General features: G+C 47.7%; 1 protein-coding gene across 1 annotated transcript in view; it reads left to right on the top strand.

The window, feature by feature from the left end:
• Positions 1–14,920: 14,920 nt before the first annotated feature.
• LOC149357970 (luciferin 4-monooxygenase-like) overlaps positions 14,921–19,995 on the top strand; it is a 58,664-nt gene continuing 53,589 nt past the window's right edge. The window contains exon 1 of the mRNA XM_089578002.1: positions 14,921–15,122. The gene's annotated coding sequence lies outside the window, so the exon portion shown is untranslated. The remainder of the gene's footprint in view (positions 15,123–19,995) is intronic.

Below are 19,995 nucleotides of genomic sequence, written 5' to 3'. Positions count from 1 at the left end.
TAATATTCTAAATTGATCAACACCACAAAATAAATAAATTAAAAAAAATCCCCTGTGCCCCTTGGTTTCTGTGGCTGTTGGCTTCTGTCATATTTATAACGAGCCCCTCATCCCCTTCCCTTGTTTGCTTAATTGCTTAGCGAGGGCCTCGATTCTGGCAGCCTTGACGCCTTAGGAAGCATAAGAGGGTTCTCACGCAGCTTCCACCCTCTCCGTTCGATGACGTTCTACGTCACAGCTGCGGTAACTCAGGACGTTCTACGTCCGCCGCTTGTGAACGTGGGTGGCGCTGATGAACACTCTCAAGGTTAGGTTACTTGTAAACATAAATACCCCCGAAAGCAGAAGAATTGACAGCCGTCGCCGTAGCTCAGAGGTAGAGCACCGGACGCGTAATTCGGAGGTCGTGGGTTCGGATCCCACCGGCGGCAGGTGGTTGTTTTTTCTTCTGCTTTTCTAATCAGTTATCTTTAAACGATAACATATTCAGTAATATTCTAAATTGATCAACACCACAAAATAAATAAATTAAAAAAAATCCCCTGTGCCCCTTGGTTTCTGTGGCTGTTGGCTTCTGTCACTTGAACAAAGACGTATTTTTCACTTATAGGCACGGAAAAAAATTTTACTTAATGAGGTTGCGGAGATTTAGCATTCCTGTGTCCCCATGCTTGTTTGTTTTCCATGACCTCAATGAAATTATTGCTTATATATATACATCAATCCTCAGCATTCTGTTCATGATTCAGCGTACACGCGGGCCCTCAGTTAGGTATAGCAGCAATTAAATGTACAGGACAACTAAGGAAGGAAATTCGCATATCTTACAACCAGAGATGGGCAAATGCCTTCATTTTTACTTTTCCTCACGCACCCTTACTTTAGAATCTACGTCCTTCCCTCAGCCTCGCCCTTACTGTGAAAAATGATCCGGCCACTCTGTCCCTCACTTCGGAAAATTTGCTGTCCCTCCCTTACCCTCACCTTCACATTGTCGGCCCTCCATCACCCTCATTAATAGTTGTTTTAAAACTCGAGTTATGTTTTCTAGTCGGCAACTACTGGAGATATTGCTGAGTGATAAACATATAAGGGAAGCCCTGAAGACATTGAACGGAGGCTAGATGCTTATACTGGTGAGTGCGCTTGCGCGCGCGCGCGTGTGTGCGCGTACGTGTGTAAATATAGGTTGCGAGCGCATCAGTGCTTGACTGCTTAAAAGAGTATATAGCGAAGTATGCGCTTCGTTAAACGAAATATTTTTATTTAACTCGACGTTTCGATTCGGTCATCCGATCGAAACGTTCAGTATAATAAAATGGTTCCTTCAACGCAGCGTATACTTCGCTCATATATAATATATAGTCGTGAGGTTGAGAACACCCGGAGCAGGCTTTCTTTCCACCGGCAGGAATGGCGTATACCACGAAGACGACGATGGAAGGTGATTATAGATAAATGAAGATGAGGTTCACGCACAATGTTCACACTAATTGGATCCCCCCCCCCCCCCCCAACAGACGAAAGCGACTATCCTGGTCGCGAGTTAGAGGGATAGGTGGAGACGGACAAAGGGCTTGATAGGCGACACGTGGACGATCTGATGCCACGATAGCGACGGCGACATGATAGTTAACGGGGGACGTTTGTTCAAGCACTGCATAGGGACCAATGTAGTGGCTCATAAATTTTTCACATAACCTGGATTGCGCACGGGTGTCCAGAGCAGAACCTCATCACCAGTGGAAAAATAAGCGGCATGGTGGGTAAGGTCATGGCGGGGCTTGCAGGAGGCCTGGTGAGCTTCTGTGTTGAATCGCGCAAGTTCACGGCATTGGGCGAGGCGGAATGTGAGTTATTCGTCGAAGGGTGCTGAAGAGGGGACGGGGACAGAAAAGAAAGATGCCTCCATGGCGAAGGTAGGGGTCCAGCCATAAGCAAGGAAAACGGGCAAGTACCGGGTTGTCCGTTGTAGCACACAACTGTAGGCGATTGTAACGAATAGAGCAGGGAGTCCCAGTTAGTGTGGTCAGGTTGAATGCAAGCGGAAAGTATGTCCAAAGGGTCCAATGGAAGCGTTCTGTGAGTCTATTGGTTGGGGGTGATAAGCGGATGTTGTTTTGTGGGTAGTATTCGAGCTATGAAGAACTTGCTCCAAGATTGCGGAGAGGAAAGCCTTGCCACGGTGGTTGAGGAGAACACGAGGGGCTCCTTGGCGCTGAAGAATGACGTGCAGAAAAAATGGGCTATTTCTGCAGCGGAGGCGGCACAAAGCGCTGCGGTTTCTGCCTATCTGGTGAGGTGGTCCAAGGCGGTGATGGTCCAGCGATTGCCTGCCGGTGTCAACGGCAGTGGCCCGTAAAGGTCGATGCCGACAACTTTAAACGGGGTGAATGGGCAGGGAAGAGGTGGGAAGAGGCCCGCAGGAGGAGACGTTGACCGTATACGGTGTTGGCAGTGAACACAGGAGGCGACGTATTTTGCAACGCTGGTCGAAAGGCCCGGCCAGAAGTAGCGGCTTTTAAGGCGATCGTAGGTCTTCTGGAAACCCAAGTGACCAGCGGTTGGATCATAGTGGAATTCGTGCAACAGGTGACGGCGGAGGGAGCGGGGAATGCAGGAACCCAGGAGGGGCCGAGAGGGTTGTACGTGCACCGGAGCAGCGTACCATTCTGTATGGCAAAGTTGGTGAGTTGGCGGCGCAGGCGAACATTCGGAGTCTCCGGAGCACCGGTGAGGCGGTCGATGAGCGTTCAGCAGTAAGTATCGGACTGCTGAGCGCAGACAAGATCTCTGGGCATGGATGGAGAGACGAAAGCAAAGGACGCGGTTGTCACTGCATGAGGCGGTGCATGCTGAGGACGGCCTGCATGGTGACGAAGGAACCGACATGGGTCGGGGTGGCGGCAGTGAGTGGACAACGAGAAAGAGCGTCGGCGTCCTTATGCTGTTTTCTAGATTTGCATGTGACTGTAAAATCAAATTCTTCGAGGCGGAGTCCAGCGCCCGAGCCATCCAGATTCTTTAACGTGGACAACCAGTACAGAGTATGGTGGTCTGTTACAATCGTGAAGGGTCGACTGTATAAATAGGGGCGGAACTTTTGAACGGCCCATACCATGGCGAGGCACTCCTGCTCGGTGATGATGTAGTTCCGCTCGGCTGGATTCAGGTTACAACTAGCGAGGGAACGACCCCTTCTGCGGATGAACCTAACTGGTCGCTGCAAAAGCACAGCACCAGGACTGTGCCCGCTGGCGTCGGTGGGCAGAATTGTTGAAACAGATTCATCAAAGTGAGAGAGGATAGAATCGGACGTCAGGGCTTAACTTCTGTAAAAGCCGATTCGCAGTCGGTAGACCGGACGAAATTTGTTCCGGCAGTGACAAGCATGTTTAGAGGCGACGCGATAGACTCGGAGTTGCGGATCAACCGACGAAAGTAGGATGCCAGTCCAGGGAAACTTCGAAGCTCTTTGGCACTGGACGGACAGGAGAAATGAAGAACAGCCGCTATTTTATGAGGGTAATCTCATATAACATCCTTGCTGACGATCTGGCCAAGCACTTCATGGATTTGTAGGCGAAGCGACATTTTTTAGTATTGAGCTGAAGAGTAGCCCCTGCAAGCGTCGTTAAGACTTCATCCAGGCGTTCAAGGTGACGTGTTGGTCGAAGAGAAGATGACAATATTGTCCAGGAAACAAAGGCAAGTTTTCCGTTTGAGTTCACGGAAAACTGTATCAATTAAGCGCTCGCACGTAGCGGGCGCGTTGCAGAACCCAAAAAGCGCAACGTTGAATTTGTATAACCGATCGTGAGTGGTAAAGGCTGTCTTTACCTTGTCATCTTCATGCATAAGGATTTGCTAGTAACCGGATCGCAGGTCGAGGCTGTAGAAAAATTCGACTCCTTATGAGCAGTCAAGGGCGTCGTCAATGTGAGGAAGTGGGTATGTAAGCCGCCACGGTGGCTCAGTGGTTATGGTGCTCGGCTGCTGACCCGAAAGACGCGGGTTCGATCCCGGCCGCGGCGGTTGAATTTCTTTGGAGGAGAAATTCTAGAGGCCCGTGCACTGTGCGATATCAGTTCATGTTAAAGAACACCAGGTGGTCGAAATTTCTGGAGCCCTCCACTACGGCGTTTCTCATAGCCTTAGTCGCTTTGGGACGTTAAACACCATAAACCAACCGAAATGGGTATGCATCCTTGCGAGATTTCTTGTTCAGAGCACGATAATCGACGCAGAAACGTACTGAACCATCCTTCTTCTGCACTAACACGACTGATGAGGACCACGGACATGACGAAGGACGTATGATGTAGCGATTCAGCATATCAGTGGCATTGGTCTGGACAATCTGGGTTCGGAACTACACACTCGGTACTGGCGGCGACAAACGATTCCATAGCCGTCAGTTTCAATGCGATGGGTGGTGGCACTTGTTTGGCCCGAAACTGCAGAATGTATGTCAAAGGAAGGGGCGTGCTTCTTCAAGACGGGAGCCAAGGCTTGTTCCTGACCTGAAGTGAGCCCGGTGTTGATGGTAGCGGAAAGTGTCTCACCACAGGAAGCAGATGAGGAAGCTGTTTGCGCGGGTTTGTAAAGGGGGAGAAGCGGGATCCGCTGAGCGCTGGCGGTTGAAGCGACAGTAGGTCTTTGGCGAAGAATAGGCTCAGGCATAGTGTTTGAGGCAGTCAGGAGAGAAGACCCATGAGAAAAACGAAAAGCTAGGGAACAATAAAAATTTCCTCGAGGCAGAAAGCGTGGGATCGGATGCACACTCATGGCAAAGATGAAGATGGTCTCTGCTTCAGTCGTATTGCAATTGCCACGTATATCTGTGCTCGACCCTGCTGCCTTCGGACTCTTTACCCTGCTGCTTCTGTCTTCCCACTTTCTTTCAATAAACCTCCGTCTTACATTTGATGGAGGTTCCGGGTGACAGAACTGGAACTGCGCAGCCGTACTCTCTCGCCACCTACTATGCCTGAAGACGCTCAGCATCGAGCTGTGCAAGTGGGTCCAGCTGTTATCTGGGCCGGCTCCCTTCGCCAACGGAACCCGTCCATCTTCAGCGGGACCGATGAGCAGGACGTCGAATGCTGGCTCATGCCTTACGAGAGGATCATCCTTCACAACAAATGGGACGATGCGATAAAACTAAATAACGTATTTTCTTATCTCACCGGCACGTGACTTCCGCATCTTTACTGAAGTCGCCACCCTCTGCCAAAGCTTCGAGAAGCTGTGCAAGCAGAGACTCCTGACTCGACAGCAACGCTGAGCATGTCGCGCGCAAACAGCATATGAAAGCCGTCGTTGTCTATAACCCTTCAAAATTGTTTTAATCTTGTCAGCTTCCGACATGGTGAGGTTGACATGTTTGCATAGGTTAAGGACATCTTCGATGTAGCTTGTGAAGCTTTTACCGACCTGCTGAGACCGTTTGCGCGAACGTTGTTCAGCGCAGAAGTTATCCGACCGAACACTTCGGAGAAGGTTGTCCTGAAGCGCCGACCATCTTCGTCTTTGCTATGAGTGTGCACCTTCTTTACAATATATATATATATATATATATATATATATATATATATATATATATATATATATATATATATATATATATATATTATATACCTCTAAACCTGCCTACCATGTCACATGGCAGCTCATTTAACCATGATAGGCTGCTCGGGAAGGCCAACCTAAGACGCAACCCAACACAAGCGACCCAAGTCCTACAAATAGCAGCACCCACCATAGAAGTGTAGCGGCGCATCGCTTGACCGTTGCACCACTGCGCCAGGAATGGTAGGAAGACTCCCAGGGATCTATGAATGGAGAGGATGACCAATTCAGCGTATATACACATTAACCCATTATCTCTATCCGAACAACTGCGATCCGTGAACACTGAATCTGAACACGGGAACCGAAGGGAAAACCGAACTGCTAGCGCACCTAATTCGATTGTGCCTAACTGCGCAAATCTACCCTCATTTTTTTTCTTAGGACACTGCGCACTCGCTGCGGAGACTACACGCCATCAGCCGAGCCAGGGAGTTAAAAAAATTCGCGATTGATGTAAGCATAGTAAATTCAAAGTCACCAAAGAACATCTTTCCAATGACCCTCGGACCTTGTAACTTCGCAGTTATGTTAGCAATATGCCCTAATCAACCGGATGTTACGAATATAATTTGTTTTAATAAGAAACTTCAAACAGGGCCTATAATTCGTAACGTAAGGAGAGGACGACATGTATGGGCTCTGTATAGCTTCGGCTGTCTAGAAAAATAACTGAAGATTGAAATCGTGCGACGGTATGACTATTGAAGCGACAGTAAGCACAAGAAACCTCGGTCTTTTACAAATAAGCATTGGAAACTATTCAACTATCGCAGCTACAGATACACAAAGACCTGTTACAATACGCAACACAAGGATCCTCCTGAGCTGTTCTTTGCTGGTATCTTTGCTGTCTGGACGTGCGCAGGAGGCCCGGCCGTTTCTCGCGGACTAGGCGCTTTCTCTACCAAATTTGCCCCGATGGCGCCGCCAACAAAGCCCAATCTCGGGTTAGCCCCAGTGCGCAGAGCGGTATGTCTCTTCGCACTGTGCACCTCCGTCTAGAAAAGACACACACAGACGATCGCACAGGGGGGACTAAGACGGAGAGAGAAGGAAGACATGAGTAAAGATCCTGCGAGTAAGAGCCACTCGACGAAGACATACTTTTGTATTACGCGTGATAATGCGGATGATGAGCGCTGGCTATGGAGGCACAACCACGTTTCACTTCCATTATTCATCGCCGATGCCAGTTGTGCAGGCTGCTCCGGGCTGATTCCAAGTTTCAAGTCGACGGAGCGTCCTAGTTCGGCTAAATACAGTGGGAGGGGCGGAAGAAAAAAGGGGCAGAGAGGTAGCTGCGCAATTCTACTTTCGATTCTTCTCCCTCCCTCCTGAAGCACCCGTAAAGACACCTGGCCACGGGAACTGCTACAGTTCAGCACGGTGCAAGATAATAGACATGAAAAACCACCCAAAGTCGCAAGGGAGCGGCCACTTCGAAGAGCAGAACCTGTCAAAGTTCCGCTGCTCGCTGCTGGCTCGGTGATGATTAAGAGGTTCGTCTGTCGTTAGCCTTCGTTCACCAAGTGTGCCGACCGTTTTATGGCTTTCGTTCCCGCTTCTTCGCCATCTCTTGCGTTTTTCTTTTCCCTTCGAAGCCTACCTGTGGCTGTCCGTGCGCGCTTCTTTTGTTTTATTTACAACACAGACGTGGCGACGCAGAAGGTGTGCGGCTCCCCGCCTTTCGTGTTCGCCTCGTGTATACCTCCGGACTGCAGAAACCACAACTTCATCGGGAACCTTCGCCCTGATAACTAGCTGCAATTCATAACGTGCTGCACAGACAAGGAACGTTAGCCTGGAGTACGATTCGGACCTCCACTCTCGCACTCAGACCGCGCCTCCTGCCCTCTCTCGTCCTCACCTCATCATGTACTATCCCTCTCTCGCCCTCATCCTCACGAATTTTCATGTGCCGATCCTCCTTCACCATCACCTCAGAGTGAAATCCTCATCAGATAAGGATGAGGCCGGCCTGATGAGGGCTCGCCCTCGTGCGGATGCTCAGATCTGCTCACAACACACTGTCACGTGGTGGGTACAACGCTGGCTGCAACAGACGAGCAGACTGAGGTGTCATTGACACGAAATGTTTATTGCGCCGACTTGCGCCTACAACAGCTGAACTGTCTGGCGGCGGCGACAGCAAGAAACCTGTTCGATGATCATCAAAGCACAGAATCCCAGCCGCACTCGGCCGCGTTCAGTTTAAAGCTGTCAATGAACTTAGGAAATGAGCGGCACATACCATCTGCGATAATTTCGTACAACCTCGTAGCAGAAGTGTGCGGTTACTATTTTTCGAGATAAATCAGATCAGATCTCACCGCAGAAAAAAAAAGATTAATCCGCGAGCCGGCGGCGTTGAGCATAAACAAGCAATCACTAGAACTCATCGCGTCAATTACAAACAAAAACCATATATCTTGCTTTCGTCGCCATTGCTTCTTGTTCAAGGGCGCAATAAATATCTAGCCAATGATACAGGTTGTAGGTTTTCGTAATTTCATAATTTCTATGAATCGTCCAGCGAGCAATTAGAAGGCATCAAATTATATTGATAAGTGCTAGGCCTGATCTCGCAGGTAAATTGATTTATGACTCTGTGGCATAAGCAGAAAAACTGAACCTCCGATTTACTTCTTTAAACTAGGTGCGCCGTAGGGGCGCCAGCACAATATGTGCGGACTCTTCGCACAGATTATTTACGGCGGATTTACAATGCAAGCTGCAGGTCGCGCGACATGGTTTCTGCTTTGCCACTAGGCAGCAGCAGGCGCGCTGCCCTTCGTTCGACTGGCTGCAGCTGGAGCGCACAGGTTTTGTCTTTTCCACTTGCGGCAGCAGCCGCGAAACCAGTTTTCCTCCTTCACCAGGAAAGTAGAGCGGCACATTTCTTTCTCTCCACTTTGCCACCTGCAAACCGTGGTAGGTGGCAGCTGGTAGGTAGATGCTTCACAGGACACATAATGGTTTTTTTGCTAGTCAGCCACCTTATGCAAGCGCACTACGCTTTCCAAGCGTGCCAGGTCGTGGCTTCAACTGCAGACAGGAAGGTTATTTCGCTAGCCAGATATCTATTGTTCGAGCATAAAAAGTTGCAAAGAGCACCTTGAAGAAAAACTACGCGGTGAAACCTATTCGTCGGATAGTTTAACGTAAAACATTTGGAACATATTCGACGTCAGTAATGATAGACAACCTGGTGTCTCAGCGAACACTTCCAAAACTTTCTAAAGATAGAGTGCTCGAAATAGAAACATTATATATTTTTTCACGAAGAAACTATCAGATACGGCGGACGTAAGTAATTTTGAAAATCAGCCTAATTAGATTGCGAAGCTGCCAAAATTTACTCAGAATTTTTCATTGGGATAGTCTGGTGATTGTGACCAATGGCGAGTTCATATTCATGGAAGAGACAATGCCATATAAGTTTCTGAAACGTAAAAAAGTGGTTTATTTATTTATTTATTTATTTATTTATTTATTTTTTATTTCAGTACCCTCAGGGCCCGAGGGCATTACAGAGGGGAGTGGGGTACAATAGACAAAATTGCAAAAGAACAGCAGTCACAAGTAACACAAAATGTGAACAAAAATATGGCTCGCGCAAATCAGTAGGTTACAGCAAATACAATCAAACAAATTAACAGTCATTTAACACGGAATTATGAGCAAAGAATAAAAGTAAGCATACCACGCAGAAAAAAACACGAGGAAGTTGTTGAAAATGGCAGGAAATCACTGGTGCACACATTGTCATTTCCTTAAACAGCAGAATTTGTGAAAGGGAAAAAAAGACCAGATCTGTTTGAACTACCACATAAGCTGAAAAGAATAAACGGCAGGGCGCAATAATTACATGTACTATGTTACCAAGATGTTAGTTAAAGCCGATTTCCTGAATGCCTGCAGCGGAAGGATATCTCGTGCTTTTTTTCCGCGCAGAACCAACACAGAGCTCATGACGAACTCCGGAAGGTCTGTGCAAAGGCAACATCCGGTCGTGACGTGTTCGGACCATCTGTTCTATTGTATGATAGTATGAACTTCGTTTTGATTCATCGTTGGTTGCAAGAAGGAGATAGCCATGGCCAACCACATGACTTCCGTTTTTACTAGCGACGAAGCAAAATGAAGTGCACGCCTTGACTGATTGTTATAAGGCGCCAGGCGGCGGAACTGCTCGCTTTGCGCTGTCTTTGATTCCATTTCAGCTGAACGTGTAGCGAACGTATCGGATACTATGACGACGGAAATTTCTACTTGTAAACAGGTGGTTTCTGCGTCTTTCTCGTTGTGCACTCAGCCATGATTTCGGAGCGGCGTTCGACAGCAATTGCTGACAATGAGAGATGAGAACTGTCATCCTCAACAGATGCTTGGAACGTAACAGATGTTAGTTCAAAACTAGCTCCCATCTTCTTTTGTTTCCAATCCTGACCCAGCGAGGATGCTGAACCATGAAGCCTGATTTCGGTATTTATGGGCGCCAATTTACCGTTTGTTCACTGTAGCCGAGATTAATGCATCCGTTATTTTCTTCACCGCTTAAAATTTGAAAACAAAGCGCTCCAGTACCATAATAGGTCGAATTTTCGGGAAAACAATTCAGGGGGCACTTTGATTGTCTAAAGTGCGTAGAGGCGAAAGCGTTTTCTGCACCACTTTCGCTCTCCTGTGGCACTGGTGGCGTCACATATAATTGAGTACTAATGACTAAGTGATGACAAATCACTAATTAATGGTTAATTACTGATTAATGCCTGAATACTAATTAACTGCTAATTAATGACGCTTAAGCGCAGTGGAACGCGACAGCGTGTTGTAGCGCTGCCAGGGACTCCACGGAACGCCACCACCCGTTCGGCGCGATGTCTTGCCCTTTGAACGCAACGCTTTTTGAGGAAAGGAAATGGAGCAGTAATTCTCTGTCATCTCGGTGGACACCTGAACCGCACCGTAGAGGAAGGGAGGAAGTGGGAGTGGCAGAAGAAAGACAAAGAGGGCCCGTAATGAAGAAAATCACATATCCCGGCGGACACCCGCCAAAATTCAGGGGGCACTTTTTTCACCTAAAGTGTGGTCACTGATGAGTGGTTAAGATGTTAAGCTTCGCCTCACTTGAACGCGACAGCGTCTTGCAATGCTGCCAGGGAGTCCATAGAACGCCATCGCCCATTTGGTTCTACGCCTCGCTCGTCGGTATATTGGTTTTTGAGGAAAGGAAATGTATCTGTCTCTCATATCTCGGTGGACACCTAAACCTCGCCGGAAGGGAAGGGAGGAGGATGAGAGTGAGCGAAGATACCGTATTCACTAGACGCGCCTTTGCTCATTCCAAGCCATCGAGCTGGCATGGCGGAGTGGATAGCATGCTCGTCTCGCACGCCGAAGACCGGGGTTCGATTCCCGAGCTCGACCAATTTCCTACTCGGTTTTATTTATTTATATGGCCTGACTAGAAAAGTTAATTAGGCTAATTGGGTAATTAAGCAATTAACTAAGCTCAGTCCCACTTACTTGTAGCATCACTTACGATCCCTTCAATTGGTTGCATGGTTACTAGCCAAAGTACAATTGGCCCCGTTTGAAATTCGCGCACTGTGACGTCACAACCATTTCGACCAATTGAAAAGCGTGACATTTCTGTCGACAAGTGCTGCTTACAACGATGAGACATTAAAGGCTTCCGCCGTAAAAGTGTGCTTTAAAAAAGTTTACTTAAAAGCACTCTCATCTGGCATGGTGAACACGCAGGTAACTGACTGCTCCGGGGTTTTCAGACCGCAAATAAAAGCGTCTAGGGCTGATTTTAAGATGATTGACGAGGTTATAGTTTCTGTATGGGAGCAGAGTTGCACGACGATCTGCCATCTTAATCTCCAAAGCACCCAAGTAATAAGAGAAAGCCCTTTCCGTTTCATGCAGGCGCTATTATTTCCACAATGTTTAGAGCGGTTGCTCGCTCAATCCGCTCATTTTCTGTTGTTAAGCCAGCTTCTTCTTTCCAGAAAAGCAATGTTGTAGAGGGTGAGGCAGCTTCGCAATAGTGCTCTCACTGTACCAAAGTCCACCAGAAAAAATTACTGTTGGAACACTCCCCGTGTAAATGGATGGCGCCTTCTATTATAAACGGCAGAGCTCGAAAGCGCTGTGTTTTCGAAGATTAGAGAAACGTTATCGTAACTGCGCGTTCTGTACGCAGAAACAACTTGCATTTAAAATAACTCGTAACTGCGCGTTCTGTACGCAAAAACAACTTGCATTTAAAATAACAAAGAGCACAAAGCGAGAGAGAGCAACAGGCGAACCAGAGGGCTTTCGGAAGCATTCTTGTGCCCAATGGTGTGGAGCTGTAGGCTTCTCTGCAATGCATTAATGCTTTCGAGTAAGGGTGTCCCGAGCGGCGCATGGAAAAGATATGCTGCACAATCGCTGTAGAGAGCCTATTTAGTAACCCTAGGCTAGGTCAGGCGGGAGGACGGGGTGAGGTTTTCTTAGACACTAACCACATCTAGCAGCCAAATTAACCAAACTGCCTACAGGCTTTTCTGGGTTTCTTTTTTCGCTTCAGCAGTGTTGGCAGGCAACCTCCTACTGAATACAAGGAGAGACATGACGAGTGAAGTGGTCTGAATTAGTTGGGGATCGATAATCCTAAGGCATCAACAGCATTTTAATACGCACTCGACAAAAAGTGACACACGAGCAGTTCTGTTTCAGTGTCATGTTCCATTCTCCAACTTTTGTGCGCCGATTTTAGGGCAAAAGCCTTTAATGGCTCATACTCGCGGCCATGATTCTGTCCGTCTACCCGTTACAACTGAGGTGAAAGAATCGAACCACCATCCTTCCGTAAGCACTATGCTACGCCGACTTCCCGCCAACATATATGCAGTTCTCCTTGTCTAGCGTAAGGACGCTGGAGAGCGTTGCGGGAAAGGCTTTCGCCTCATCGCACTTTAGATCACCAAAGTGCCCCCTCGAATTTTTTTTATATTTTCTTGACACCTAAAATGTTAAGATAACTAAAATAACGTACGCCCATTTTTGCGCACTTCATAAGCTTTCCTGGAAAATTGACGAACGAAGCTTTCGGTAAACTGTTCGCCCAGAGGCAATTTTAAGGGACGGTAAATTTTTCATAACAAGCGTACTGATCACCTCTTCTTGTAAATTTGCCATTGCGTGTTATATTGGGGTAAAGCATTCCACAGCCACCATCACATATGCATACTTATAAAACACACTTTTTACTTTCCCACACGTACTCATTCTTCACTCCAGGCTTGCGGCTGCTGATCACCTAACCGGGCAGCGCGTTTCTCAGCAGCAGCGGAGCGAGGCACATTCCTCAGTTCACACCATTCTTACACTCCTCCTTCCACGACAACCACTCCTCTGCAGAGTGATCACGGCAGCAGACTGTTGAGTTCTCAGTTCACAAAAAACTTTAATTATTCCCTTCTTTCACGTCATAATGCGCAGGCACCACAGGTTTACGCTTAGCAAACCCAGCTTGCTGCGTAAATGGATCCCACTCAGGGGGCAAACAGACTTTAGGCCTAGCAGGCACCAGACGCTCTGTTCATGCTGACTTCGAGTCGAGTGCCTTCGAATGCTTCGGATTTCAATTGAACTGAGTGCGTAGCTGCACTAGACACCCACAAAGCGCACAAACCATCAGTAAGGACACAGTGGTAAAAACGAAACTGAACAACCAAAAAAATCCAATCCAGAGCACAGTCACCAAGCCACTTATTGTCAATCCGAAGTGCTGTCTTCTCGGCATGCCTGGGGCGTCCATGGTGGAAGAAGTGCAGAGACGCCAGCTTTCTCTCTAGTGAGTAGTAAGAAACTCTATGGTTTACGCAGTCGTCTACAACTACTAATACAGTACACTCAGGCAATTAGCCTTCAACAGATGTGGTTAAAGTCCCATGACTGTTACTAGAGTAATGAAGAGCTGCGCGGACAGAAATGGCCCTAACCGAACTATTGTTCACATCGCAAAGCAGCGTCATCTATGCCGTGTTCTCCTACAAATTAAGAGGGTGGAGTGCGCAGTTTGCAACTGTCAGCTCCGGAGCTTTTTTTCTTTATCACTCCATCCGGTTAACGGCATCCGCATACCGACTCCGGCCAGCTGTTTTCTCCGGACATAACATTATCATTAGCAAGCGGTGTAGCGCCGTCTCATTCCTTTGCTGTCAGCCTGTGCTCTCGAACCACATCTTTGGATCTCTTCTAGGTGCTAAATTCGTAAGTTTTCTCCGTCCGATTATCTTTTCGGCGCCTTATTACTCTGGCGGCAAAATAGAATTGTCAACTTGAATGTAGCATATATGTCTTTAAAAAAAATTTGAAATATATATGTGAACAGCAAGAGCACTCTTCGTATGCTTGATGACGAAGCTCGTGACAAATTCATAAGTCGCTGTGATTTGGCTATTGAGACACATTGTTCCTTCTTGACTCTTGGTTACCAAAGTTAACCCTGCGCCAAAAAAAAAGAAAACTTGATATGGTTTTAACGTAGTTAATCGAATAGACGTTGGAAAGCATGTGTTCAGCCCGATTAGCTCATGGGTTTGCTTTGCTGAGTTGTCGGCACGTCTGTTGACGATATTAGACTCAGGTTAAGCTTTGCTCGAGTTTAAGCTCATCTGATGTGTTCGCGCCACAGATGTAAGTTGGTGAAGACGACGATGTGCAATGCACAGCGCGAGAGTATATTGCAGCTTAACAGAAGGCGTGGTTGGCTGCGGCGATAGCATAATACCGTCGTGCACTGGACAGCGAAGCTTCTCTGTTCGCGCCGCCGCGAGGTCGAATCCAAGTGGCGGCAATATTTACTTTCTTTTTTTATGTTATGCTGTAAGCACACACCCAAAAACATTGCAAGATTGTCATCGATGTTTAACCATCGGAAAAGCTTTCCCGCGCTAAACAAAATACAGCCTACTGTCAGGTTCATCCATCCGTCCACTGAGAGCTGATTCTATGTTCATTTCATTTGTGTCGTAACTAGTTCTGTCTCACGCACTACCTTTGGAGACCTGCTTTCAGGTAGAATAATGTGTGCGTATCAGCTGCAGCCTTATTGTTAGATTGTTTCTACTTCCATTCTGTCCCCGCTTCCCCACCGAGCCCATGAGACTGCGGCTGCCGAATGAAACATTCGAAGTTACTGCTCAGCGGCGGCGACGGGAGCAACAACGCACGGGAGTAACTTCCAGTCCTTCGTTTCGCAATTCGCAGCTCTTGTCCAGGCTTGCGGCGGCACAACACCTGGTGGAGCAGGCAAGTCGTGACGCAAGCATCAAAAAGGACAACGATTGGTGCCCCAAGGTAGCAACGACTGGAACCCCAGCCCCCTCCGGATAAAGGGACTGGGCACATCTGTGTTCTGCACACTTGCTGAGCGGCGGCGGCAGGAACAACGCAAGGGAAATAACTTTCAAGGCTTCATTTCGCAGGTTGGTATAGTTTTCTTCCATTTCCAGTTAAGAAACGCTTCTCCCAAACGCTGCCGCCGCTTGCGCATGTGCTGCTTTTGTTGTTGGTTTTGTTGTGTCACAAGCTTTTCCTTCGCGGGTACGATGGGTGAGTCTGCTTGTGATACATGTCTGGTTTGTAATTAATTACTTCCAGATGAGGGGCCGGCACTTTATCTGGTCAGAGCGCGGATATGGCTGTCATTCAGGCGCCTGTTCTCGTGTGACCAAGACTACCCACAAACAATCACAGAGGCTGCTAAAAAATTCAGGGGGCACTTTGACAGTCCAAAACGCGTAGAGGCGAAAGCGTTTTCTGCACCACTTTCGCTGCTTCTGTGGCACTGGTGACGTCACATATAATTGAGTACTAATTACCAAGTGATGACAAATTACTAGTTAATGGTTAATTACTGATTAATTCCTGAATACTAATTAACTGCTAATTAATGACGTTTCAGCTTCGCCTTTAGGAGTGCTACGCGACAGCGTGTTGTAGCGCTGCCAGGGAGTCCACGGAACGCCACCAGCCGTTCAGCGCGATGCCTTGCCTTTTGAACGCAGCGCTTTTTGAGGAAAGGAAATGGCGCAGTAATTCTTTGTCACCTCAGGGGACACCTGAACCTTACCATAGAGGAAGGGAGGAAGTGGGAGTGAAAGAAGACAAAGAGGGCCCGTAATGAAGAAAATGAAAATTGTATTTGAGGAAAGTAAATTACGCAGTAACTGTCTCGCATATCTCGGTGGACACCCGTCAAAATTCAGGGGGGCACTTTTTTGACCTAAAGTGTGGTCACTGATGTGTGGTTGAGATGTTAAGCTTCGCCTCTGAGTGGAACACCACAGCGTCTTACAACGCTGTCAGGGAGTCCATATAACGCCATCGCCCATTCGGTTCTTCGCCTCGCTCGTCGGTAAATTGGTTTTTGAGGAAAGGAAATTATCTGCCTCTCACATCTCGGTGGACACCTAAACCTCGCCGGAAGAGAAAGGAGGAGGATGAGAGTGAGCGAAGACACCGCATTCACTAGACGCGCCTTTGTTCATTCCAAACCATCGAGCTGGCATGGCGAAGTGGATAGCATGCTCGTCTCGCACGCCGAAGACCTGGGTTCGATTCCCAAGCTCGACCAATTTCCTACTCGGTTTTATTTATTTATATGGCCTGACTAGAAAAGTTAATTAGGCTAATTGGGCAATTAAGGAATTAACTAAGCTCAGTCCCACTCACTTGGAGCATCACTATACGATCCCTTCAATTGGTAGCATGGTTACTAGCCAAAGTACAATTGGCCCTGTGACGTCACGACCGTTTCGACCAATTGAAAAGCGTGACATTTCTGTCGACAACTGCTGCTTACAACGATGAGACATTAAAGGCTTCCGCCTTAAAAACTGGAATTGTCTTAATGATCTTAGGGGAAGGGCTACTTGCCATGTTCCTAGCACATTAACACTTAATGACGTTGAATACTCTAGTGCTACTTTATCAGACAAATTTAATGCGCATTTCCTATCCTACGATGACTCATCTCAGAAACAAGACAGAAGTCATGAAATTGATCAGTATATTGCCTCTCCGGCTGGAAGTTCTGTATTATTCATGCCGTGCAGGGAAGGTGAAGTGCCGACATTCTTTAGAAACCGAGATAGATCCAAGCCGCCGCGGTGGCTCACTGATTGTGGCGCTCGGCTGCTAACCCGAAAGACGCGGGTTCGACCCCGGCCACGGCGATCGAATTTTGATGGAGGCAAAATTCTAGATGCCCGTGTACTGTGCGATGTCGATGCACGTTAAAGAACCCCGGGTGGTAGAAATTTCCGGAGCCCTTCAGTACGGCGTCTCTCACAGCCTGAGTCGCTTTGGGACGTTAACTGCCATAAACCAAGCCAAACTTAGATAAATCCACTGCTACCAGCGGTGATGATATTAAGGCCAAATTAATTATTGCAGTTGTCAACTAATTTGCCATTGTAGCATATACAGGGTGTCCCAGCTAACTTGGACCAAGATTTATAAAAAATAATAGGCGTTCTTCAGAACTGAAATCGCGTGGATGTTGTTAGGGTTTGTCTAAAGTTACAGTACCATTTTTCCGCTCCTGGTATTTCAATAATCAGTCGAGATAAATAAATAATGTGTAACGACGAAGAAGTTCCTATTCAGGCGAAGACGACGACGAACTTCTGACCGTTGTATTGACCGGCATTGCCATCGCTCTGTGTGTGTGCTCTCGGTGCTCGACCTCTGTGCCTACGGACCGCCGGCGCTCAGTACTTCTAACCATCCCAGTACCCATCTTACATCTGGTGGAGGTGCTGGGTAGGAGTTGTGTTAAAGGGGCTGCAGTCGATGCGAAGTTTCGAATAAACCTACGAAAGTAGGAACACAGGCCAAGGAAACTACGCAGTTCTTTGACAGATGTAGGCTTGGGAAAAGCAGCGACCGCACGAAGTTTGGCTGGGTCTGGAGAAACGCCTTCCTTGGAGATAACGTGCCCTAAGATAGTGAGTTTACGTGCGGCAAAACGACATTTCATTAAGTTTAGCTGCAAATCGGCATCAGAAAGGCAGTTCAAGACGTGCCTCAGGCGGTGGAGGTGGGTGCCAAAATCCGCAGAAAAGACGATGATGTCGTCGAGGTAGCAGAGGCATACCTTCCATTTTAATCCCCGCAAAATGGTGTGCATCATCCTCTCAAATGTTGCCGGCGCATTATAAAGGCCGAATGGCATGACTGTAAATTCGTATAAGCCGTCGGGGGTTACAAAAGCGGTTTTGGGGCGATCGGCCACTTCCATGGGGACCTGCCAATATCCGGAACGAAGATCGAGGGAAGAAATTAGTTCGGCCTTTTGCGAACTGTCCAAAGCGTCATCGATGCGCGGAAGAGGGTAGACATCCTTCCGTGTAATCTTATTACGGCGGCGGTAGTCGACACAAAATCGGATGGAGCCGTCTTTATTCTTGACCAGCACAAGAGGCGAAGCCCAAGGGCTACTGGAGGGCTGGATCACGCCGTCTTGGAGCATTTTATCAACTTGCTCTTCGATAGCATGGCGCTCGGTGGCAGATACACGACAGGGGCGCTGCCGCACGGGTGTGTGGTTGCCTGCGTCGACACGATGGGTGACCGTGGAAGTTTGGCCCAAGGAACTCCGATGATAGTCGAAGGAGGAGCGGAACTGGAGAAGGAGGTTAAGAAGCTGCGTCCGTTGCGGGGAAGGAAGATCGGTGGCGATAGAGCGAAGGAAGAGGTCTGTAGCGGAGGAATCAGGCGCAGAAGATGGAGGGCTGAGCGCAGTCACGGCTAGATGAGTCGAATCGGCGGGGTCTTCACAGGTGAGAATGGACGCAATAGGTTGTACACTGCCGAGACATTCGCCATGGCGCAAAGCAGTAGGGAAGGAAAACGGGTTAGAGACTCATAGCACGGAAAGGCCAGCAGAAATAGTGAGCACAGCGCAGGGCAGCGTGAGGGACTTGCGGCGCAGGAAAGTGCCGGCCGGCGTTTAAAAATATAACTTGAAACGTTCAGGCGTCAATAGGAAAGCTGTGGAGCTCCACAAATGTTGTCCAACCCAGGAACTTCCAACGAGAGAGACTTAGCGTGGTCATTTTTGTTCGGGAAAATGAAAGCCCGCGGAGTTTAAAAAAAAAAAAAAAACACATGACAGCGCGCTCCGTGCGCCCGGATGCGCCGCGATTACAGCGCTCTCATGTGTGCTTTGTAAAAAACATCACGCGCTTCGCGCCTTTCGTGCTGCCCAAGATAGGGCTTCGCGTTGTCCTTGGTTCCAAGAAAAGCGCCAGTGGGTTCGGGCGGCAGTTGAAAGAAAGTGCGACTCCTGTTTTTCAGCGTAATTCACACGACATTATCAAGCTTGCTATATGCGTCTTTGCTTCTTGGGATCTTGCTCCCAAATTCGAACTCATGAGATTGTCATCGTTCCTCCGCGTGCATTCTGCTAACGTAAGAGCGCATTTATCGCCGCAAAAACGGGAGCCGCGCTTTTTTTTAACTGCGCCCCGAACCCACTGGCGCTTTTCTTGGAACCAAGCACAACGCGAAGCTCTTGTCTTGCGCAGCACGAAAGGCGCGAAGCGAGTGATGTTTTTTACAAAGCATGGATGGGAGCGCTGTAATCGCGGCGCATCCGGGAGCGCGGAGCGCGCTGTCACATGGTATTTTTTGAACTCCGCGGGCTTTCGTTTCTCCCGCATAAAAGCGGCCACGCTAAGTCTATCTCCTTGGAAATTCCTGGGTTAGACAATATTTGTGAAGCTCCACCACTTTCCTATTGACGCCTAAACGTTTGAAGCTATATTTAAAAAGTTAATTTGTTTATCTCGACTAATTATTCAAATAGGAGGAGCGAAAAAAATAGTATTGTAATTTTAGATAAAACTTAGCCACATACCCTCGAAGTTCAGTTCTGAAGAACATTCAGATTTTTTTTAAATCTTGGTCCAAGTTAGCTGGGACTCCCTGTATATATATTTCATTTAATTCCAGGAGCTCCTACAATAATTCTGAACGCAGATGATATCAGTGTGTTTTTTTCCGGGCTGCATCCTAATGATAATATTACTATTGAGGCAAATGCACGGGTAAACAGTTATCAGTTTCGTTGAGTATAAATAAAGTATATTTAAATGTCGGTAAAACGAAAGTCATTGCATCTGAAGCACTCAACAAGCCTTGTGTTTCTGAAATAGAACTTGCTTTTGAATATAGTGTAATTGAAAGTGCTTCCTTCTACAAATTTTAGGTGTCCCTTTTGAAGAGCACTAGAGTTTGTCCCTGTATGCTAAGATTCATGCGAACATGTCAAGGTCATTCTGTGTGTTATAT

This window comes from Amblyomma mixtum, chromosome 3 (assembly GCF_055824585.1).
Source record: "Amblyomma mixtum isolate Tamu chromosome 3, ASM5582458v1, whole genome shotgun sequence".
Lineage (NCBI taxonomy): Eukaryota > Metazoa > Arthropoda > Arachnida > Ixodida > Ixodidae > Amblyomma > Amblyomma mixtum.
Note: the sequence above shows the minus strand (reverse complement) of the source record. Positions and strands in the feature narration are given on the sequence as shown.